The sequence below is a fragment of the Lepeophtheirus salmonis genome, chromosome 2 (assembly GCF_016086655.4).
Source record: "Lepeophtheirus salmonis chromosome 2, UVic_Lsal_1.4, whole genome shotgun sequence".
NCBI lineage: Eukaryota > Metazoa > Arthropoda > Copepoda > Siphonostomatoida > Caligidae > Lepeophtheirus > Lepeophtheirus salmonis.
Genome location: NC_052132.2, coordinates 5,491,810 through 5,496,146, shown reverse-complemented (window position 1 = coordinate 5,496,146; position 4,337 = coordinate 5,491,810).

Here is a 4,337-nt window from a genome sequence, read left to right as displayed (position 1 = left end):
ATGGTGTAAAATATTTAAGTCTAATTAGGATAATTATATTATGATTTTTTTTTTTTTAGAGAGAGAACACATACCTTAACCAGTGTTTGTTTTAGAAGAGGTTTGATATTTAGAAATTAAAAAATAAAGTATTTATGATTCCTTGAAAAAAGTACCCACATGCCTAGACTAGGATGTAAAAAGAAGACGGATAGTCATTCAAAAGCTATAGACAGTGACGAAAATCCAATGGATTTTTTAGCTGGGCCATTTTTTTGAATTGGTAGTTTGAAAAAGGAATTTTCTTTTCCTTCGCAGTTTTCATTATTATTTAATTTCCTAAATAGATTCAATTATATTCAAAACATGATTGGTCATTCGTGTGTGCTCATAAAAGACGCTGATTCGTACTATTTAATATACATCCTCCCCTTTCTTATTAGCACAGTAATACTTTTTTTTTTTGGTGCATTTTCGAATCTACAGCCCATACCTTAAAAAAACTTTGTGACACAGGGAATCGATCTTGTTTCATGAAACAATTCAATTTATTATCGAAAAAACAAACTTGCCCTCCAGAGCCAAGGAATCTGGTATGATCAGAATTATACATAGCCCTAGGTACGTTACTCAGAATTCTGAACAACTTTTATTTTATGTCTAAAGTCTGTATATGTCTCCTTTTTTTGAAATAAAAACCCTGGTCAATCGTTTTTATTAGCGGACATACATACAACTATAATATTATAAGCACAAGAGCCGAGACCGATAAGCAATATATTGTGTTCTCAGTTCGACTTTGTGGTAAACCGATAAAGGAGTTATATATAAAAAGAATTTAAAGTTAATTATTTTACATTATTTAGGGTCCATTCGCTATATACATCTATACATATTTGGATAAAATAATAATTTTTGATCTTGTTTTATCTATATTTTCTTAATTCTCATTTCCATCATTTTTATTCTCACGAAAATTAATGCAGGGTCCGGCTTTTTAGAGCACGCATAAAGCGATCCGACCAACAACAAAATAATGAATAGTAAGTGATGAACAACCTAACTTTTGGTGGAGCAGGATGTTGCATAATTCTGAAATACACGACCCGACCCGTGAACTAAACACCAACTCGCACATCACTCCATGTTACTTTTTTGTATTTTATCTTTATCTTTTTTTTTATTACACTTTTTTTTTAAATATGAAAGATCACATCTCATACTGCTTCAAAAACACACATTATATTCGGAGTGTGGAACTTTAGTGTGCAGATATGGAAAAAATAATTTAGCCTTACTCATAAATCATGTGAGTTTTCAGGGTATATACTATCTTGATAAAGAAAAAATTATCGCTTTGTATACAAATATTTTAATGCGAAAAAAAAGGTTTTTTTTTTTTGATACGGGTGTTGATGGTATCCTGTGGAATTATCTGCCTTTCTTGGAGACACGGCGTTTTGCAACGATGTTTCGTCTACGTATCGTCAATAACTACGATACGGTATTGATAAACAGCGTCATCTCAAAACCAAGAGTGTTCCCTCCAGTTTTGCTCAGGACACAATGATCTCCAATCTTTTTCCTTACATCCAAAAGGAAGAAATAAATCGAACGAAAATATGGAAATGCGACTTTCTTGATAAGGAGATTGAAAACTAAAGTAATATATTCTCAGATGGATTGAAGAGCGACCGCGGCGTTGGTTCGCGATTTGTAATCATTAAAGGTGATCAAGTTGCGGGGGAAGCCTCTATAACCCTCACTCTTCAAAACGCTGTTTTCCAAGCCGAGATGCTTGACATAAAAGAGGATCTTTCTTGGATTAAAAACAATTGTGACAAATGGGGTCCTAAGGGATTTTGCATCTGGTCAGACTCTCATGCAGGAATTGGAGCATTATGGTCGATAGAGACAAAGAATTCCCTTGTCCGAGATACGAAAACCCTTTTGAGGTCGTTGGCTAGTGAGGTCCTTCTCTCCTCTACTGGGTAATAGATCACGTTAATGTCACTGGAAATTAGGTGGCTGATATGCTAGCCAAAGCTAGAGCTCTGGATTAACCTCCTACCCTAATTGTTGGAATCCCTTGTTTATTTCTTAGGGAGAAGGCCCATTACATAGAAAAATGGAAGACACTTTGGTCGAACCTTGACTATTGCCGTCAAAGCAGTGCGATGCCCCCAAGAGTTAGATTTGGGAGGTGGAAGATCTCTTAAATTTTTCGAAAGGAAAACTGAACTTCTTGGTTCAGTTTATCACTGGGCATTGTCTCTTACACCGACGTTATCACCTCATTTTACCGTGAAGTTAGTCCACTATGTCGTGGTTGTGGTCTAAGAGATGAACAACCACTTCATCTGGTTTATGAATGTTCTAAATTTATGATTGAGAAGACACAGCTTTTAGAAAATATTCTACCTTTTCAAGGACATTCCATCTCTAGCCTCTCGAGGCTTTTAATGAATTCTGATATCGGTGGCTGGCTTAACAATGCACCATCCCTAAAACACGTTCAGGACTTCAGTAGGATACCTAATATGGCAATCTTTTACAAGGGTACAAAAAGTTATCTCTAAACTTTTTTCTAACCTCCAAAAGGACGAAATAAATCAAACGAAAATATGGAAGTTATTTTTACATTTGCCCGTACTGATTGTATGTTTTATATCAAGTGTAACAATAAATATTTTAATGAATTATGGGTTGTGATTTAATCAATCTTACTTATTTTTGGTAAATGTTTGCTTGCCAAGAGAAATCTACTCATTTGTCTCTTTGCCTAAGTTTTCTTGTTTCTTCACACACAGCCAATAAATCCTTATTTAGATTGTAATTTCAAAATATGTTCAACCCTCGGAATGTGTCTTTTTTAGTGAACAAGGACTGCCTCAAGAAGATGTTAAAGAGTTCCCATCGTTTTGGATCATGATTTTTCAAAAGATCAAATCTGATCCATTCCTTAATTACTCATTGACATTTAGTGATAGAGGAAGTTATAAGAAAAGTTCATTGCAGTGCAGTGTTTAGGGCACTTTTTATTTTATTTTTTTCATTTGCACAAAGTATATTACTCTATAATTAATTAATTGAGGATTGTGGTGTTTATCAATTATCATTATGTGTATCAATTTTGGGATATATCCCCATACTGAATCAAGAAAGATCAAGGAAGAATGCAAGCCCATTATATTTCACTGATTTCTAAGGATCAACCACAGGATTGAACGTAAGAAGACCATGAAGTATTTTTCCTTGAGTCAACATATTTCAATTTTCCATCAATTGCCCTATGAGAACCTACTTCAGGATCATCACTCAAAAGAAGAAATGAACATATGTACTACCCTTGTTCAATACGGCGTCAGGCATTTCTTTGTGGAGGAACGTAGCATAACACTCAATTATATTATATCCATAACTTGACTATAACATATAACGGTATACGCTATAATAACAGTTAAATTAAACAACTTTTCTTGGAAGCACGCAATTTTCTCAGGAGGGCTAATGCCTCCGTATCTGGGAGTGCCTATACTTCTGGTAATGAGTAACCTCAATCATTTTATTCCAATGATAGATGATTTCTTAAATAAGGAAGGACTCTTTTTGGACTTGTATATGTTTTAGAAAAATAGGAATTCAGACAAGACTCGGACACAGGATTTGAAATAGCTCTTCCTCCTCGTTCATTCCCTAAGAAACTCCCATACGTATAGCACAATCATGATGAAGTAAAAAGTATTTTCATCGCTGAAAAATTCAAGGAGGAAGAGGATCATAAAATCTGTCTATGAAATGTCAAACGATTAAATAATCACTCTGTTCAACGTCGACTCGTTTTATCCATTCCTTTCTCAAGCATTTGCCTCAGCTCTACTTCATGATCATAGTAATTATCCATGATCATTTTATGCATAAATGCTGAATGCTCTTGACGTTTAATACTCTTGGATTCTTATCAGCCTTGATCGTATAATTTTCAGCCGTACAAAACAATGATATCATCTCTCTAGCAGTTGATAGTCTTTTTAATAGCAGTTTTTGTAAATCAAATAGTCTGTAAAATAGTCATTTTGTTGTATGAAATATGGCATTAGTAAAAAGGATAAAGGAACACCTTGTATTTTATAGACTTTAGTTGTTAATATATAAATGTTTAAAATAGTTATTTTTTATTTGATGACCATATTGTTCATCAAATTAATCATATCAAGTGTGGTGATTATTTCTTTCTTATACTTCAAGTATAGTCCCAGAGCCTGCCACATAAATTCTAACAACAAGGTAAAGAAGGTTTTACCTTCTGAAATTACTTGTCACCTAGAACATTGATTTTTTTTTTTTTTGTCAGCCTG